Genomic DNA, 21,259 nt, shown 5'->3' with positions numbered 1-21,259 from the left:
CTAGTAATTTCTAGTTGTTCGTTCGTCTCTGAATCGTTTCTGCTTTTCCCAGATAAGCTAAACTCGGGACCCACTGGGAAACCCTGGTAAAAAAAAAATAAGTTGATGGAGTGCGCTGGGACGCGATGATGGTCGAAGAAAGGTACTTCGATATCGGACGCTTGACTGTGTGGGAAATGAGTTGAAGAATTATTGCAACTTTTTTATCTATAAGCAATAACTCTTGTTTTTCGCCCCCCTCCCCAAGAACCAATGATGCAGAATTCATAGAAGACAGCTGCCTAAAATCGAAGAGATCAAATTGAAGTCATGATACTTTGAATTTTGTGTAGGTTAAATTTGGAAACTGCACCTTCCTTTCTGGACATAAGAAACATTTTTCTATTATTTTAATAAATTTATATTTATCAAAGTTCAAGTCCCAGCACAAACTGTTATAATAAAGAAACTAAGAAAGATTGCTTTTTCTTGCCATCTTATAAAATGGCGGACACAAATGATGCAGCTAAACACTTTTTGTGCAGCCATTTTGGTGGCCAAAAATGCAATGATCCGTGCATCTTAAGCTAGAGTACCAGAGAAATTTACTAGTTTATCATATAAATAGATTTTTATATCGGGACAAAAGCATCGCTTGAAGTGTTTATAGGCCCTAGACAAATTAGAATTTTGTCGCGCTGTTTAACATAAAAACCCTAGCCTCTCTCTCTCTCTCTACAAGCCATATTAAGATCGAATTCCATTAATTTACACGTTCAATATTTTCGGGGTGTTAATAACACTACCAGGGTTATTTAGGATTACTTCATAGACCGTTCTCGATGAACCGTAACGGTGACGGCCTTTTTTTTAGTTGTATATCGGGATTATTATTCTTATATTTCGTTTCGTAAAACGTGAGAATTAGTTCAATTAAAAATATACTTAATAAACTCGCTTGGGCTCTATAAAAATCTAAAAATTGATAAATGAAAATGATAATGGAATCGAAGAGAGAGAACGAAAATAAAATAGCAATTAAATCGATCTAAAGCGTCACGGTAAAGATCCTTTGGTAAAGATATTTGTTAATTCAAGTAGAAAATAAAATGGATTTAAGACATGCTTGAGAAATAACAATCCGGGAAGCGTGTTTTCATACGACGCTATATAACAATCGAAGGATAACGAGAACAGAAAATAAAGAGGGAATGAATTACGTCGTCGTATAGAAATTAATTGGAATTTTGGGAGTGAAGTATATTTATAATTTATAATTATTATTTTTTTGTGTGTATGTGTGTTTCACCATCTCTTTCGCCGCGAGTATAACTAACTAGAAAAGGGTGAAAAAAGTATAATAATTTACGAGGGCAATGTATTATCTTAGTTATCTTAAGTCTTTTTAAAAACCCAAACTTTCGGGTCGAAGACAAGATGTTATAGCGCCCGAAAGGTCCGTGAGAAAATTTCCATTTCGCATTTTTCACGTTTATATTAACGTTTAGAAAAAAAAGAAGAAGAAACGATACATAGGCTGAGGCGGCGCAATTCCCTCTTATATAATATTTGTCTCCATCTCTTTTGTAGAACAGAACTGTTTTGATACCCCGCAGTTTCCACAAATGCCCTTTTCTTTCTTCTCTGGCGCTTACAATGCGGTCCTCCTCCTTTCTCCTTTACCATAAGAGGTTAAACAAGGTGGCTCAAGAGCTGGGCTCATAATAGTACCAGTACTTAACAGGCGTACAGGCATTTTGAATGATATGAGGCAGTGCATGCTAAAATGATTACCAGCGACTCACACGTAAGCCTGGGATCAGTGCTTCAGAATCGGAATTTTAGCACTACTACTACTACTACGACGACGACGACTGCAACAGCGCTAGTCAAAGTAATAGCCTCATGGAAGGTATACATAATGTAGCTAAAACTGATCCCTGATCCTAGCAGTGCTAAAATGATTACCTGTGACTCACACGTAACTCTAATTAGCTACCTTTATTAGTGCTTCAGAATCGGCATTTTAACACTACTACTACTACTACTACTACGACGACGACTACGACAGCGCTAGTTAAAGTAATAGCCTCATCGTAGGAGCATACTATGTGGCTAAAACTGAACCTTGATCCTAGCAGGGGATGCTAAAAACTGAATCTGCTATAATAAAGTCTAAAATATAAATATTCCATTATTCCAAGTTGAAGGTCTACGCAACAAATTGGAGATTCGGATTCGACGTAAGCGCGAAACAATTAATTAAAGCCAAGAATCTCACTGTGAAAATTCAAAATAGTGTTTTGAAAATAAAAAATATTGTTAACTCGAAACGAAGTCACGAAGTCAAATCTAAAAATCACGAGAAAACAATATATCCTATTCTTGTTTTGCTCATGGACAAGAATTTCCCCTTTTAATTACCGAGATAACCACGATAAACCAACAAAAAATTACGTGGTACCGCGAAGATTCCAGAAATTTTATATCCTCGCCCGAAAAGATGCCTTTTTCCATCGTGAAAATATTCACTTATCACACGAATAATTAATTCATAAAATTGTCAGAAATGAAAAACTTATTCAGATTTTAATCGAGGTTTCTTATTAAATATTATTGAGATTATTGAACATATCTTCGATATCATAATGATAATCTTTATTTTGGGAAGAAGTTAAGTCTTAGTTCGTTGACATTAAAAGTTATCTCATGGAGAGAGAAAAAAAATTCTAAAAAATTAGCCTTTATTTTTATTAACGGATTACTAAACAGGTAACGAAAATTAGTTATAATAAAAAAGCTTAGCGGTGTTTAATTTAATCTCGTCGTGATAAAGGCCTATGGGAAATCATTCAAGGCCGAAAAGCGCTGGCTCACACCGATGATCTTATTCTGGGAATGCTTAGAAATTGTCGACTCGACGCATGCATGGGATTTTTCTTCCCACAGTAAAAAAGAAGAAAACTTTGCGCTAACTAATACGTTACTTAAAAAGGTATCTACCGGAACGTAATATACGTTCATCATTTTTCTTTTTATCCAATTTTCTTATCGTTCACACGTTATTCTTCTCCCTTTGAGTTTCTCAAGAGCTACACGTACAAGTACATACGTCAATTACCCGAATCGATCTCCGACGTCAAACAGATTTTTGGGGGAGAGAAAATATTGACTCCTCGACGACGAGTCAGTTTCGAAAGTATGGCGCGAAATTTTCCAAAAACTAAATTTGTATTCTTTATAATACAGTATGGAAGAGATCAGATTGACCAACCTTAATCTTTTTTGATGACGACGAAGACGAAGAAGACGAAGAATCGGTATACTGAACTGCAGACCTATGAAACTGTATGGGTACCAAAGATAAGTCTTTAATTCCCCCTGCAGTAGCCATCAATTATCATTTAAATTAGTAATTACAAATAATACAAAGGACATGCAAATACTTTTAAATTTTAAACGCTGTAAATTAATTCCTTATAGTTAAATTTAAACTATACATCGAATACATATTGTTTATTGCTAATTTTACACCCAATTTCATAGGACTGCAATTTAGCATACTGATTTCTTTCGTCAGCAGTACGGCGTTATGCAAACAGAATAAGAGGTGTCGTTCTCTATACCACACTGTATAAATGACCGTTCGGGGACCTCTATAATAATAATAATATACTTTCCGTGAATTATTTTAAATTATTTTTCTTTAGCTCCCATGATGTATCTGCAATATTGAAAAGAACTTAAAAGAGTATAGTTCCTTTTATAAACGGCGGGGTGATGTCATTGACTCGACAACCCATGTAGTGTGGCATCACGAAACGATTCAATCTTCTTAACTTAAAACTAGCGCGGATCAATGCTTTTTTCTTTATTTTTCTTCTATAAATTTTTATTCAATAAATTTTGTTTTAGTTTTTATCAATTTTGATTTAAAACAGGACAGGTTGGGTGAATCAATTTTTGGAAGAGTTCGTCAATAAAAAATTAGTTTTAAAAGGTTTTTTTCCTCGAAGATTTTTTATATGTATAAATAAGTCCTAAATATTGTAGGAAGTCAAAGTTGCAACATTGAGGGAGCACTAATGAGTTATTAAAGTTGTTCTTAATTATAGTACGATTAATTTCGTCTCTTCAATTTAATACGTTTATTATTAATATGCATATTAATAGGTAATAGTGATTTTCTTCAGTATTTATTAAGTTGAAGTTATTGGCCTTCCTCAAATAGCTCAACCACAATGTTTATTTTCCAAACATAGTTTTGTGATAGTAGGCATTAAAACTGAGGCGTATGGATACCCAATATTAAATCTAATAAAACGAAAATAGTTTTGATCCAGCACGCTTGACACACGACTATAGAAAATTTAACATAAAAATTAAGAACCGAATTTAAAGTTTAATCTTTCAGGAATGAAGAAGCTCGAAATAAAGATAAACTGTTCGTCGGCATTTTAACGTACCTATCCTTTTACTATACAAGGTTTTCCAAAAAATAAGTTGGTAGGACCATAAGAGACACCAAACAATTTATAATTAGAGTGTTTTAGGGATAACCCCTTAATTAAACTATCATTCGCCTTTCAATTTCCTAATTAAATTTAAGGGGTCATCCGTAAAACACTAATCGTAACCTGTTTAAGGTGTCCCTTCATAGAAGTTTCATTTCAGTCTCAAAATTGCTCAAGAACCCGATATACTTCGGTCTGACCACCCATTTTAAGAAACACCCTGTATATACGGCGGTCAGTACCCAACGTTAATCTGTAAAATTCCCCAGAGAATAAAGGTATAAAAAATATATATATAATTACTTAAGTCTAAAAATTTAAGTAAGAAAGAGAGAGAGAGAGAAAAATCTTTTGGAAGAAACCGACGACGACGCCTTATCTACCTTATTTTATTGGGAAATCACGCAGTCTTCGACTACGAGGATAAATTTTAAGTATCTCGTAATAAGCCAAAGAAAGTGGGGGAAGGGAGGGAAGAGGGATTTGATTTTTTTTTGCGCTCCCTCCGTTAACTATAAATGAAAAATACACGAAGTTAGGTTTCGTTATCTTAACGATATATCGCCTGTGGCAGCTCTGGCGAAATCCAAAGTGCGCCCAAAACAAAGCATATGGAAAGCGTGCGTCTCGTATGTTAGTTGGCACGCGCGCGAGACTTGCAGTTAGCTACCTTCGGGGGAAGAAAAAAAAACTAATTTGAACGATGTTGAAAAAATTAAATACGCGTTAATCCATAGGCCTAGACACTGATTCATTTTGCGAAATAGTTTACACCACGCGTGCGGTGTTAGCCTGAGAGATTTAATTTTTAATAAAATTTGATACCTTAATTTACATAAAAGGTTTCATATGCTTTGGGGCAAAAAGTCCCAGTGATTATTATTCAAGTCCAAATTAAAGTCAATTACAGTTAATTATACTATAGGTATATCACGCGTGTCTTAACCTAAACTGAATCTCAGTTCTTAATGTATACATCTTATTTCCCAATCAATTGACTTTGTTGTTGTATCATTTTGAAATTAGATTTAGAGTACTTTTTTTACAAAAAAACAAAATGGAATTCGAACGAAGATGTTTATGTTTACTTCTGAGCTGCATTCGAAAAAAATGTGCCAATAAACCTTTCAAAAGCGATGACCTTTGACCTGAAATATATCAGGAGGCAACAGATAAACATTTCGTAATCTAGTTTCAAAACATGTTTAACTAAATAAAAATAAGCGGTCAAATCATCGATTAAAAAAATCATTAGCGACATTATCACCTTTAACCCGACCCAAATCGCTATGTCGCTTCAATCACTAATTACATATTGTTTGCAAAGGTCATCTAAGTTTAATTAAAACTATATATTACTGAACGTTTCAATGTTCGTTTTTCTCTCGAAATTTAACAATTCTCAAATCAATTCACATGACTCAGAGAATCCAATTTTTTAGAGCCATTTTGAAGTTGAGAAGTTGAGGTGAAACTAAAATATTCAGTTACAAATACCCAGACATTTTCCTTAATTTAAAAAGCATATTTGCGCAAGAATTGAATTAAAAATGGATAAATTTCGAAACTTAGTTTAATCAGAGATTTAATTATTATTCCGTCGTTGCCCAAAATTAAATGGAGGTTATTTAACCTTGATATACGCCACGCGCCAGACAGACCGCGAGATAACGAGAAATAATATTAAAAAAAACGTTAATTATCATTAGTTTAAACGTCAGTCGAGTAACTTGAACGTTTATCGCATGAATATCATCATACAACCGTTAAGAAAAAAACTGATACATGACTGCTAAAAAAAAAAAGATTATCCGCATCTGTTATACTATAAAACCTATCCAAGTCGATCAATCCTGCAATGACCTTAATACTTTGATTTATTGACCTATTATTAAAAGAACGTTTAAGATAATATTTAGTAACGAATGCCAACTTCGTATAAATAAACTTTAATTTAAAATAGAAAGTTGAAATAACAATTAGGTACTAGGTAGATCATTTTCAGGATTATGGTAAGTATTTTCAACGGAAATCGAATAACTAACTATACAGGGTGTTTCTCACAAGTCTGCCTTGAAAACAGTGGCCCGGACGCCAAAATGGAGATAGAAGTTACATTTTCGACGCGAAATCGTGCACCCAAAGAACATCCCCCTTAATTTATGCCATCGACTTATCAGAAACACCTTGTACAATCAAGAGTATAATTACTATCGAGTATAACGAATTAAATAATGAAAGGAGAGTTAACTCCCTTTTATACACACGTGACAGTACACTAATAACTGCAAAAATAAAACGGAACGGTCGGTTATAGTTAAAAATAAGTACTCAAGGAACTACGCTTAAATGAATGGTACGACAACTATAGATCTAATAGACTATCTAGATCCCACAATTGCCAAAAAATTGGGGGGTTTTATCCATCATCCCACCCTTTCAATATCCGTGAAAAAACCGACCGTTTTCTCGCGCCATTGCAAACATAGTGTCATCCTTTAGTTATAATAAAAGACGTTTAATATATGGTAAATGTTTTTGGTTCCTTTCCCCTTTTACGTGTGTTTATTATTTCCATTCTGAAATAGGAAGTTGCGCCCGATTCAAAGGTTCCGCACTGTTGACGGAGCGGAACTATATATAGCCAGGGACCCCATCTACTTAATTCTACAGATTATCCAATCGGATGGCGCACGAAAGAAAAAGGTCCATCCTTGTAACGGGTGAACTAAACTGATTCGGACCAATCCTGGATACGGTTTCGGTCACCGGATGTTTGATATTGGGATTAATAATTCTTTTTTTCGTTCCGTTCAGGACGTCGATCGTCCTGTTCAGAGATAAGATTCTGTTTATCTTAATATAAATCTATCTATATACCCTAACGAACAAATTCGTCGTAATTAGTTTGGGTTGTGTTAATTTCACCTTTGTTCCTAATTATCATTATCTATGTATAATAACTGGGTGCATGGCAGTTCACCATTGCAAGAGAAAAATATAAAATAAATTATTTCCCTTTCAAATATCTACCCAACAAAATTTACAACAATTTTTTGTTCTTGGAAGAAATAATGACTGCAGTTACATCACAAACTTATGGGGTTGTTATTATTACCTTATGACTCACTAAATTAATGAAAACATATAATTTATTATTCTTTTTAAAAATTAGTAAAAAAAATATTATAAAGATAAGCTTAGTTAGTTAATTTTCTATTCCAGGCCACACTCGCGTTCCATAATTGGTCACAGTTTAACAAAATCAGTTTGGCATTACACGACGTATAAGCTCAAATTTTCTTCTCTTATAATCCTTTACCGCGTCCCGTAATCTTTTGCGCCCATCGATAATTTGAAAAAATATTTCCTAATAGCCTCGGGTTTAATTACTAAAATCTAATCGATGCTTTCTCTCGCCGTTAATGATGGAGAGTGTAAAATATGCTCGGCGCATGTAATTCATTAGACACTTCTATTTTTTTTTCTTCTTAAAATTTTTATTTTCTCTCTCGAGGTATAATTAATCATTAGTTGTATCGATCCAATTTTTGTATTATTACGAATTTACGATGGCTTATGTTCGGCCCCCTAAAAAGCTTCTCGTTATCGCCCGAGCTTTTAAGTTCTTAAGTATTTCAGTCATGAAGCAACAGGTCGACGTTACGGGCAGCAGCGCGACATATCTCGCTTAGGGTGCGTCTTGAAACTCGCCTCCGGTATATATGTACCTGTTCAGGTGTTCCCGGATAAATTTCTAATCGTTCTCCTACATTAGGCCTTAATTTCGTATTATACATTAATAATAACGTAGACTCTCCTAGATGTATTTTTTATATATAAATCTGAACTGTTTCTTCCACCGACGTTTCTATAATCCATCTCCTTTTGGCTATTTCGTGGTTTTGGGACCTCGTAGTCCAGGATGAATTTTTTTCGCTGTACTTTTACCGTAATTTATTCATAATTTTATATTTCTTCAAAGATATGAGTGTAGGCCTGTGATCACAGAATTTTTCTTTTACAATATTAACTTGCAATAATAAATTGCAAATTACCCCAATAGGTCCAACAACATGAACAGTAAATTCTTGTGATAATTCTTCAATGCAGTTTCTACCTTACTTGTACGATCCATCACATCATCAAATACAATGAGGGTGTACGAAATTGTCCGATGCATCTCTCTAACTTACTAATTATTATCAGTTAATTATAATTAATCTAACGTTAGTAGGAATACACGTCAGTGTACCTGAAACTATTTCCCATACCAGTCAATCACTGATGAATCATAGGTGAAAAAAAAATACATGATGTCATGCCGGAAGCTAAGCGAGAATCCCATGGAAATCAACAAAGTTTCAACAACGTTAAGCTAAAACCAACTGATATTTTTTTTATCTCGTTAGGTTATCGGTTAACTAATGACTAAAAACATTTAAAAGAGTGCGCCGTCGAGAAATTCACACCGTTCACACGCAACTCCTTGGTAAGGAGCGAGTACACGAGTTAGTAGCGTTGGACATTTCCGTGTCTTGATCTTCGGCATAAGGCAAAGACATAGAGAGAGAGAAAGCGAGTTTTCAACCTATCTCATCAAGGCCAACATTAGCCTCGAGACGTGTCCACGGAAAAGAACCCGGGCTGTCTTAAAACATAGGCTTATAAAGTAGGCGTCCTTCTCAATTTCTAACTCGTTTTAATAGTTTTCTTCTGCAACTCATGGGCGACTAAAGCTCGATCATTTCCCACGTGTTCGTACTTGAAAATTCACAAGCTATACGAACCATTTCTAACTATCAATTGACTAAAAAAAATCATAAAAATCAATCTCATGCCTCATGGAAAGGAAAAACCTCAAGTTTCTCATCACGGAATTAACTCCGTTATCAATTTCATTACAACCCATTTACGTACGTAATTACCAGCTTACCATTTACGGGAAACGATGTACATTCATAATCCCTCACTGTTTTGAAGATACAAATAATAAATATCATAATTTAATATAATATAATAATTCTGCAAAACAAAATATTATTATTTATTAAGAAATTTATATGATATCTCAATTTCTTCTGTTCCATATGATTTCGTATGTTATGATTAAGTTGTTATTATTTTATTGATCTTATTTGGATCAACCATAATTTTCCCCAGACTTAAAAATAGCAATTCTTATATACCTACCAAGGGGGTAAATAATTGTTATCACTTAATTCGGGTAACTTAAACAGTGGAGCAAATTTAAACTGAAAGCAAAATTGCATCGGTGCATGCTAGCAATTTCTTCCGTATGGCTATACTAGTAAACGTGCGTGGACGTATGGAGTGAAGCCATAATCTAAATTGGTTCTACCGTGTTTAGGTTGAAATTTAGGGGTTTAAATTAAATTCTTTAAACCGAGACAATGACAACGTGGATCGTTTTAGGCTAACTCCTCGAAAATATAATTTTCGTGTTTCGGTAACAAGAAAATCGTGCTTCCACGAGTCACGACAATCCGATTTGCTCTTTTCTAATAATATTTTTCTTTTATTTCTCTATCTCGTGTCATACGAACTCGGCTCTTAGGTCTTACCAAGCATCTTAAAGATATAGCACCCTCAAAGAAATTGGCCATGTAGATTCGGCACCCATCATAATTACTAACATCTTTTTCTTTTTTTTCTTTTGCATCTTTGGATGGAAAACTAGTTACTGCACGCCGATTATTTCCGATAAGCGTATCGTTTCTTATTAAAAAGCGATTCCGACTTATGCCCTAAGACTGAAACCCTCCAAACTCGACACGAAAACTCGTATTCAATTAAACTTGGTTTTATAAACGGTATGTACGTATCAAGCGGTTGATTAAAAACTGAAACTGGTTCCATTCGTTATTATTATTACATCTTACCATACCCGGGTTAAGTATTTTAGTATACGTGATGCTTAGCTAAATGATGATGCCTTAAAAAAATCTAAAAGGCATCGGTTAAAGGAAGGTTTCCAATATAAAAATTAATTGTAAGACATTCGGTTTAAGTAATATCTACGCCATATGGTCTGACTGTCTTTTCAGATTATAGTTATAGCGGTTCGCTAATGATATCTCACCGGATATGTGGAACCGCGCGAGAACATCGTGAATGTTCAGTAAATTTATGAAAGAGATTTAACGTATATTTTTTTATTAAAAAGGGATTAAAACGGATCGGGAATTGTCTGTTAACGAAGTATTTTCTGAGAAGGTGGTTTTGCCTCGCGTGCCCAAATGTAAGTCCTTGTCTTTCACGGCGGCATCCCTTCGAACATAATAACTGTCAGAGGAAGCTTCTGATTTCTGGCGTAATATGAATGAAAAGTCTTATCGGAAAATTTGTAGTGAGAAAGGAAATGATTATTATAGGGGATATCGAGAGAGAGAGAGAGAGAGAGAGAGAGATAGCTTTGTTTAAAACAAAAAATCTGAGCAACAGTCGACATGCGACAAGAAATATCTCATTAGCATTCCTTCGATAGACTTTCCGGGAAGTGTACGAAAAAATTGAGGGGGAAAGTGTGGTGTAATGACGTTCGTATATTAAAAAAAACTATTTGAACCTCTTATAAAAAAACACACTTGCTAGATAGCACATGGTGTCGCGCGCGCCACGCGACCTTGGTTGTGAAATGGCGCTACTCTTCTGGCAGGCACGCGCGAGTCACGAGCCGCTACCATAGCTTTCTTGATACAACCTACAAACCATCAATCCATCCTTCATTACGAGCCAAAAATAATAGGTTTTTGGCTTAAGGACATTTACCGCGGGCTTAAAAAAGTATGTCCTATTATAAGCCCCTCGGGATTTGACCCAATTTCCGACCGTTACTTATTATACCTTCTTGGACGCGTGCTACTATAACATTATCATTGGCGGTAAGAGAGAGCGAGAGAGATATCAGAGTAGGATAAGAAAGTAACGCAACTATATAAGGTTGACCTTTTGACCCGCGCGAGTTCTTCCCCAACGAGGAGGGAGGCCTATAGTTGAAACTATAACATACTAAACAATGCTAATAAGCTTGGTGATACCGTGAAAGAAGTTTTGTATTCTATTCACGGCCAATGTTAAGCAACCCACTTTCTACCGTTTCGATTTCTGAATCGACCCTTGTTGGGTTAAGTAAATACAATGCTGTTGGAATAGTTGGTCAATATTTACGATTCAAGAAGTAAGTTATATTTCAGAAATACAAATATTTTTGTTTAGACATACTATATGATATGCGCAATCAAGTTTTTGCACAATAGACACTCGTCATGACACGAAGGACTCGTTAACTAATTGGGAGGAGCGTGATGTGGTGTCATTCATATTGCGAAACATTAAATTGATCTATCGTTCGATTCGAACAGGAAATTAAGATTTTTGTTATTAGTCAAAATTCAAAAACAAAACCATAAAAAAACACGAAGGAAATCTCTCATTTAACCTTCAAAAACGTTGAAGCTATAACTCGAGGTTTTTTCGGTTTAGGGATCAACGATTGAATACTGATTGGGAATTGTACAATGTCCTCCGACTGTAACCGATGATTTAGCAAAATTTCGAGGTAGAAATAATTTAACGCGAAGTTATTAACTACTTACTGTTAAAGGATATATAGGGAAAGGGTTGAAACAAGCATTATTATGCACTTGACCTTAAGATGGATAAATGACTGTCAAGATTAAACTTCGATTCGTTAATTTACTTCTGTCGCGAATTCAGAGAATAACTCGGGAAATGTTTAATTGTATTAGAAAACAATAGCATTAAACAATGACGCGACGATGACGCCGCTATAAAAAAGGTAAATTTTGTTTTGTTTTAAAATAAATTCGATTTTGCCTTCTATCTCTTTTTCCCTTTGCCCTCATCTATATGAATATAGACATTTGATCGATTGCAAAGGCAGCCGCGAAACCGGATTTGTACATCAACGATCAGGATGCGGAGCACCATGGCGATGCTGCTTAAATATTCAAACGGGTAAGCCTCGCTGACTTCTATCCACACATTCTCAAATACCCTTGGTAGCTCCCCCCCCCGCTTCCAAAAACTACAAATATATCGAAAGTTCGAAACAAAAGCGAATACGCCCTTCGGGTTTTTCAACCGATACGCTTATATCAAAAGTTACTGTTTTGAAATAAAACTAGGCCTAAATATGTTCGAAAGCAATTAAAGGTGTAGCTAGATATATCATAATCAAATGAGTTGCCTGTATATTTTATAAAATCAGAAAGATTAGAGGCTATCTTTTGATTTTGCTTAATTACTCGAGTCCTTGTTGTAAATTCAAGTATTTAGTACCGTTGGAAAGGAGAGAAATAGGACTATAACATACTCGAAGGAATCTTTCAGAGAAACAGAGTTTAAGGTGTCGAGAGTGTAAATAAGGCCATGTTAATCCTATGGATAGGACGTTTATGAACATTTTGCCTACAATACTCGGGCCCTGATTGTCGTAACCCAAAGTATTTAGTATCGTTGGAAAGGAGCGAAAAAGGACTATAACATATTCGAAGGACTTCCCAGTAGCTCTTACAGAAGCTGAGAGTAAGATAGGTGAAATAGGTATTGCAATAGAGATAATTTCTCATGAAGTATAAATAAATAAATAAAAATTCTTGGGCAGAGTGCATTCATTTAAATTACAATCAAAAACGTTATACCTTATTAGTCAGAATTAAATGTTATAATCAAAATTAAAATTTCTATGGTAGTACACCTATTTTTTTGGTACATGTACCATTTCAATTTCTGATACCGCGATGGAAACCCAATATAAATCGGATATATCCCGCTGATGAGATCGGGGAGGGGGGTTTAATCACTCGGCCCTCTTATTACTGTCACCCATTGTCTCGACCCCATCCTCGTTCATTGTTCAATGGCGCGTAAACAGTCTTGTTTATCCGAAGCCCGCCCTTTCCACGCTCGTTTAATAGAACAAAAGAGCGATCGCTCGCTTCGAACAGCCTGATAACTAAACTTATTATCAACAAATATAGCTGGTATACGTCGTCGAAAAGATAAATTTCCCAAATAGATTTCGTGGAATTCCGAAATTCTCCCGGCTAGCTTATTATTATTATAACCATTATCGAACAACGAGATGTGTTTCGTTTATATTACAATAAAGATTCACGGGCCATCGAATTTTGGATCCGCCTCATAACAAGCTCCTAAAGTTTTGGTCCGGCGCGATTCGTTGGTTAAGATTGTTACGCGTGAAAAGTATTACATACAGGGTGTTTCTGATAAGTCTGGAAAGCATAAATTAAGGGGGATGTTCTTTGGGTGCACGATTTTGAGTCGAAAATGTAACTTCTATCTCCATTTTGCCGCCCGGGTCATTCGAGTTATGATTGTCCGCATAGTATTTTACGGATGACCCCTTAAATTTAATTAAGAAACGGATTTAGACAATGATTTCTAATTTAATTAAGGGGTCATCCCTAAAAGATTCAAATTATAACTCGAAAACAGTGATCCGGACGGCAAAATGGAGATAGAATTTACATTTTCGACTCAAATCGTGCACACAGAGAACATCCCAATTAATTTATGCTTTCCAGACTTATCAGAAACACCCGGTATATTACTAATAAGATTTGCAATAGTAATAACGTACAGCACACCATAAAGTACATCCATCAGGCGTCTATTTGAGTATTTGACATCTTTAGTGATGCTAAATAATTTCTTAAAAGAATTTTCATTGTTTAAAATGTCTGTAAATTTTAACCTTAACTATAATATATTTCGTAATTTTTATTGCGCAAGGGGAAAGGGAACTTCTGTTAAGTAATTCAAGCGTATGTTGTAAGGTAATCGGTAGCCTTGTTGATATTCACACCCAAAAACACGTGTAGATATGGAAACTTACCATATGTGTCCTTATTATTTGGTCTAATTCAGTAGATATCACCATGTCAATGAATATGGCTGCTATTGGAGAAACACGTTGCATTTTATTCAATCTGAAATAAAAATAAAAAATTAATTTAATATTCACTTTAAAATTAAAATTTAAAAAATTCATTTAATATTCACTTTAAAATTAAAATTAAAAAAAAAAATCAATTAAATATTCACTTTAAATTTAAAATGTATTACACTTTTTACCAGTTAAAATACGTAAAAAATTACGCCATTATAATAAATATAATGCCATTATGTCACAAATTGTGATTTTATTTAATCGACAGTAATTAAAATCTTGGAATTAATTCAGCTTAAAGAGATAGTGAGTGTTTCTTAGATATAAATTGCTTGAAACACGACGTGAAACTTGTCGTAAACGATATTACAATAATTGAATTATAAATTATTTCGGTAACCCTTGAATGTTTTCCAATTTCTAAAATTCTCTAAGCATCACTAAGCTTCCTCAATTTATATCTAGAAAAACAAACCGCTTACCAAAAGTAATAATTAACAGCGATTAAATTCCGAGATTAATTTTAATTTGGGTGCATAAATTGCGTCTTAGAACGGTAAGAACGAAATAAAAATCAAGTCGTAAAATTTAATATTTTTCAAATATTAAAAATCATGGAGGATAGTTTTAACGCCCCTGTATAAAGCTCGCGGCATATTTTTTTAGGCTTAATGAATAGTTATAAACTACACTAATCGTTTCAGTACAAACAAGAGCCACACGTTTCCTAGCTATGGGCGCTTTTAAACCATGGCGGTATGCGGCATGCAGGGACGAATGTCAAAAAAATTTAGATTATAATCGAAAAAATTACGATCGAATTGCCTGAAAACAGACCAAGATATAAAAGAATGCCTCGCGACTTCCCGAAATAATTGAGAGAAAATGATCTCCGAAATATATCTGGCTCCATTTAAATTGTCTTCTCGGTCATTATTCTCACCATTCCCGTTTGAAATCGCGCGCGCCGCACTCTATATATCCCCGGGACCTTTTTAAATACATCCGTGGAACGCGAACGCTTCCAGCTATAACTTGCTTTTGTCAGACTAACAATTTTTAAATGCCCGCTGGCTTTAATAAATTTCAATCCAACTTGGATTTACCGCGATGGCGTGATTGTATTTCATCAATTACGTTTATAACGGAGAGGAAAAATGGGAAAACGATAGCCATAAACAACATCCAACGAAGGACGTATAAACAAAAGATTTACCTTCAAAATATCACTTGCAATAGACCTTTTCGGTGGATACATACAGAGAAACCAACACACAGGGGCGAAGTCACCATTGGGGTACTCTCCCTCTTTAGCCAAGAACCACCGTTGGATGCAGTTCGAGTTGGCTAGCCTTCCGAGTGTAGTGAACTCGGGCTCCGTCTGGCGTGGCTTCTTGGCATGAGGAAGAATACCCCCATGGAGGCCTCGCCCTATGAGTTGGTTTCTCTGTATATAATTTAATAATAATAAGCATAGGACCTAGATCCATGACTCTAAACCGTTAGTTACTAAGCAATTAAAATTTCTCTACGAACCCATGCAGTAAAAATAAAAGCGTAATTAACCGAAGTACTCAACTAGAACTAAACCAATCATTGTTGATAAACGTAAAATTAAATAGAACTTAATAATAACACGTTGCCAAGCGTAAAAGTCCCTGGACGTCGCGTAAAAGCTCGATCAAAAGCTAACTATAGCCCGAAGGCCACTTTTTCAACGTCTTCAAAAAAAATCCCCCTCAAACTGTCTTCTCCGATTAAAGAAGAAGAAATTGCCTGTTTGTTTAAGAGAAATCGACGACGCCGTGAAAAATTCTAGTCCAAATATGACATTCCACGAGAATAAGTAGCCGTGCCATGATGGAAGAGACCCACGAAGATAAGAAGAATCGAAAAAAAAAAAAAAAATTACGATGAAAATATAATGGCCATATTATACAGAAACCCTGGGTTTGTTCCAAACGGACAGAGAAAGTCGAATAAAACCACAAAATAATTGGTATTTGCAGAAGTATATTAACTCGAAGTAATCGCATTATTTGTCTAATTTTTCGGAACGAAGACAGATGAAATCATTCTCAATATCAGGATATTTTATCGTTCCTTGATGATACTTAGAGATGTGGGAAAAGCTAGTATCAATCCTTTAAAGGGATACATCATGGTAGACTATATATTTTTTAATCGAAAGAGGCTATACAATAATGAAATATCAATTTTAACCATGTTTCTATCAACAATATTAAAGAAGAAACCAGCAATTAAGTTCCATTTAATTGACGTCAACATGGGTCATGCGTCTCTAGTATTACGAAGTTTCATCCTCATTGGGGATGAATCGGGAAACAAAATGAACACGTGACAAACGCAATATTCCTTGATATCGAAACCTTTGAAATGTTCTGATTAATATCTTCCTATATTTGCAATAGAATCGTAAACGTTTCGGGAATAATTCATAACGAGGATCCTCATGCACTAAAATTGTGCGCAAATATCTCGGAGCGTGCATGTCTTAAAGACCAGGCTATAAACTTGCGTGTCGCGTATGCATTTAATTCTGATAATTCTAGGCGCGCCTGAGAAAATTTGAAGCCCATTCTTGGTATAATGGTGGAAAAATAAACACTCCTAACTGTCAGATTCTCCTTATCGATATGTACAAACGTCTGGCTGAAGAAGAAAATATATCTATAAATCATGACATCCACCTTAAATTATTAAATTGATTATAGCGTATTTAAAAGTATGATCCTCTATAATTTTCTCGCGAAATGTTTACAGATGATAAGACGGTGGAAGAGAAAAAGAAAGAAAAACGTGTCATTCGGTGGCTGTTATATGTTTTAACGTATTTGTGGGCCCTCACGTATGTAACGTAATGCCCATGGATAAAATGACCTTTGTCGCACCAGAAAGAAAAGAGAAACGTTTTCTCACACCCTCCATGACACTTTTGACCGTAGGACCATCATGCAATTCGTTAAAAACATAACCTTGAATGAAAATGCTTTCGAAATTAAAAGGGGTGATAAATAACAATTACTTATAACCACAGCGAAATAGCTCGCACACCATGAAGAGGCATAAATCACAAAACGTTAAATTAATTTCCGATACCGCATCCTATAGGCGCAATTTCGCAATAGTTTCCAATATTGAGGTAGTGGTGGTGGTCGATGCAAGGCAGCTAGAACTGAGAAGACAAAATAAGAAAAATTGGGAAAGATTTTTCAAATTGAACGCCCAAGAAGTAAAAGGGAAGAATGATAACCCTTTCTAAGGACTAAGGAAAGAAAGTTTAAAAAAAAATCTAACAGGTGTTGAGTGGTACTCCTCTCTATCTTAACCTCAAGATTAAGAAACAGTTAAAAAATCCAGGAAGAAATTGCAGGTGACAAATTGAACTACCAGTAGAAAAAAAACCGTTTTCCCAACTGAAGATGAAACATACGAAAAAAAGAACCACTTTCCAGCAAATTTCACAGACGGTTAGGTCGACAATTCCAAGCGGAGATTGCCATAAACGTTAATGGTTTGTTATTTCAACCATCGCATAGCAAATATGGCAAACTCCGGGAGACGAAATAGATCCCTAGGACTGGTTAAACCTAAACCCAGGAGGCTTCAGTCGGTCGCTTCACCACAGCCGCGCGGATATTTTTTATTCTCGCCATCATGAAGGAACCAAATGTGTTCGAAAGAGCGTGGCGAACACTCAATTGATCATCGAGCTAATTGGTTTTTCTATCTCATCTTTTTTGGTTCCCATCCCGGTTGTACTTGTTGTAAGACTACGGGGCACAACCTCCCGTGTAGCGTGTAGGTTCCATTATAGCAGGAATATTTTATACCGAATCAGGATCTTGCATTTGACTCGAGGTTGAAATCCAAGCAAGCAAGCAAGCACTTGAATGACAAGGCGAGTAATAAATGTGACGGGCCTAATCTATCTATTTTAACATTAATTTTTTTTACTTCGTTTACAAAAAAAAAAAAAATAAAAATGACTTTAAAACGGCTGTCGCTTCCCCAACTTGGCCTGATCTATCTCCGGAAACTGGAGGAACAGCCCACTTGCCTTCTAAGTATTACTCTCTCTGTCTCTCACTCACTCTCTCTAGGTTCCGAAACGTTTTAAAGAAAGATGGACTTTAGCTAACCATGTACGAAAACCCCTTTCATTTTAAGGACAGAGAATGAGAAAAACTGGCCACCGCATCGTCATCATTCAAGTAATTGTCCGCCCTTTGGAAGAAGAATGTTGAACAGTTTAATTATTTCGTTAAAAATATATGTTATTCTCGCATTAAGATGTTACCCGCCGTGAAAACCGAAATGATTTTATTTTTTGTGGTAAACAAAGTCTTTTCTGATCTCGATCGCGAATGTCAAAAAAAAAAGTAGGTCCAAATTTTCGGTTTTAATTATGATACGCCAATATAGATTATTATAAAGCGAGGACCTTTAAGTAGACCAGAAACACTATTATTATCGGCGTGAAACGGTGGCAATTATAGATATATCCATGGTATTACTTCTCGATAGAGGACGATCAAATAGATAAGGAAAGTCAAAATGATGTCTATTTCAAACCAGGGCTTAAGAATTAAATACATATAGTTGACTCGAAACTTAAAGATCTTTCTTTGTAGGATGATTTTTGGGTGTAAATGTTCGAAAATCAATACCCGGGGCCGTCACGATTTGCCCATTTATTTAACGAAAATTTAACTAAAATCCCTGAAAACGTAATGATAGTTCAATACTTCATACTTAAATAACTCAATGGGGACATTTTGTCTATAATATATGGTTTTAAGCGCCTTAATCAAGGCCGAGACCATGTTTGAGATAGAAACACTCTAATACTTATGCAAGGCCTTTCAAAACGGCCAGTGGTCAGAGGCGACAATTTCTTCCACGAGTAATTCATTCTCACTTGAAAAAGAAAAGAAAATGTAGATAAATTTCTCGCCTTAAGGTGAAATTTAAACGTACTTGAGCGCGCATGGGAGCGAAAAAGATTCGAATGCACCATCGAAAATTGCTCGACGCTGCCGCGAGTATTAAACTTAACGCCCAAACGATTAGACGCTATCATACATCTTCCCATAACAATTTTCCAAGTCAAAAATAAGCGCGGGCCGGGGACAGCGCATGCCTTAATTACAAGTCTATATATTCCTGACGCGTCGTTCCACATTTCTCTCTGATTGATCGGAAATTGGATTCCTTAATGTCCCCAAGCCCTATTTCTAACGAGGTGTTAGCTGCTAAGAATTGTAAAAATTCGTAAGAACAGTGCAGATTCGAGTATATCGTTTTGTTTTTGTTGTGTCTGGGACTTAAGGTAATCACGACAGGTACTTAAACCAACTTTACTTCATTTACGACCTAAGTCTAGTGGCCACATATTGCACACGTATCGACTTTACATGTCTATTCGTCTCATGACCCATCAACTGCTAAAGAGTTATCTAGCCTTCCACCGTTTACACCGATACCTAATTTTTGGTCTACTATTATATGTTTTACAATCTCGCCTACTACCTACAGTTTTCAATGGTAGAAAAAAATAAAGGTGCGGAAAATAGAATTTTATGTGAAATGTCACGGTAAATTCGACTCGGTTTGTTATAAAACGCAACTGATCAATTCGGGAGTGATTTTACGAGACCTGAACTTTGACCCGGTTCTTGTTATACCTGCACATCGAAAATTCTTTACATCGGTCCCTCTTGACACTCTAATATACTACACGGCTCTCGGTCTCGGAAGAAGCCAATACAAGATTACGCTACAAGTTCGGTGAAATCTTCCTCTAGAGCTCATTTTCCGTGTATCGGTTTCATTTTCTCGGACATCGCAAAGACTGAAAATTTAAAGATGCTATAGGGATCTATCCAGTTGGGTACAATAGGACGATCGTAGTTTTTTCTCTCCTAAATCATGTTATCAGGAAGAGCGTACTGAATAGAGTTGTCTACCAATGTTACGAGACAAGCGGGACTTAAATGAGGGTAAAAAAAGTTATGCCTTCATTTTACGAGAGAGATGGAGAAAAAGAAGGTTGAATCTCGACATGTCACTACGGACATATTTACGAATGTAATAAACGTTTTTTTTTTCTTTCCTTGTTCATGCAACTCCGAAGTTACGATAATTTCCCAATTTACGATTTCTCTTAAAAAGGGATAGTTGATAATCGCGTTTAAATCAACTACCACAAGCTTTAAATAATTAAAAAATGGTATAAACAATTGAGCCTAATAAATTAATTTTGGTATTTGTCAATTAAGAACATTATTAAAACGAAAAATAATCCCGCCGTTCGACTGTCTGATAACGTAATATTCGAAAAAACGTTTCAATATCCAAAAACTTACTATCCCTTTAACTTACGTAAACCATATAACACGGATATACACAAAAAGAAGTAAAATAAGTCGAAACTTTTTGTGATATTCGATTAAAAGAAAAAAAATATTTTAAATGAAATTAAACAGATACCGATATGGTCTTTAACTTATTCGAACTTCGAATGCGAATAAAAACTAAGATTTAATTCAAATTTAATTTCGTGACAAGTAAGTTAAGTAACATGGGTAAAACCGGTACCTACGCAATATGTACCTTCTGTCGCGTAGGTACCGGTAACACAGACGCTCTGACAACCCAAGTGGCTGACCTTACAATACCAACGACAGTTTTCGTATTACCATTTTCTTTAATTTAAGACATAAAAGAAAACGAAACGAGTAGGAGGTAATTTTGTACTATTTTAGCATTTAGATACAATGTCTCG

General features: G+C 35.3%; 1 protein-coding gene across 5 annotated transcripts in view; it reads right to left on the bottom strand.

Moving 5' to 3' along the window:
• Nucleotides 1–21,259, bottom strand: part of LOC149661622 (paired box protein Pax-6-like) — an 80,511-nt gene that overhangs the window by 45,623 nt on the left and 13,629 nt on the right. For all 5 annotated transcript variants that reach the window (XM_089843144.1, XM_089843142.1, XM_089843143.1 and 2 more), the window contains exon 2: nt 14,398–14,491. The gene's annotated coding sequence lies outside the window, so the exon portion shown is untranslated. The remainder of the gene's footprint in view (nt 1–14,397; nt 14,492–21,259) is intronic.

The sequence above is a fragment of the Phalangium opilio genome, unplaced genomic scaffold (assembly GCF_054372755.1).
Source record: "Phalangium opilio isolate 3A_F unplaced genomic scaffold, DU_Popi_V2 ptg000070l_1, whole genome shotgun sequence".
NCBI classification, from domain to species: Eukaryota; Metazoa; Arthropoda; class Arachnida; order Opiliones; family Phalangiidae; genus Phalangium; species Phalangium opilio.
The sequence above is the reverse complement of the archived record's forward strand: the minus strand, read 5'-3'. Positions and strand labels throughout refer to the sequence as shown.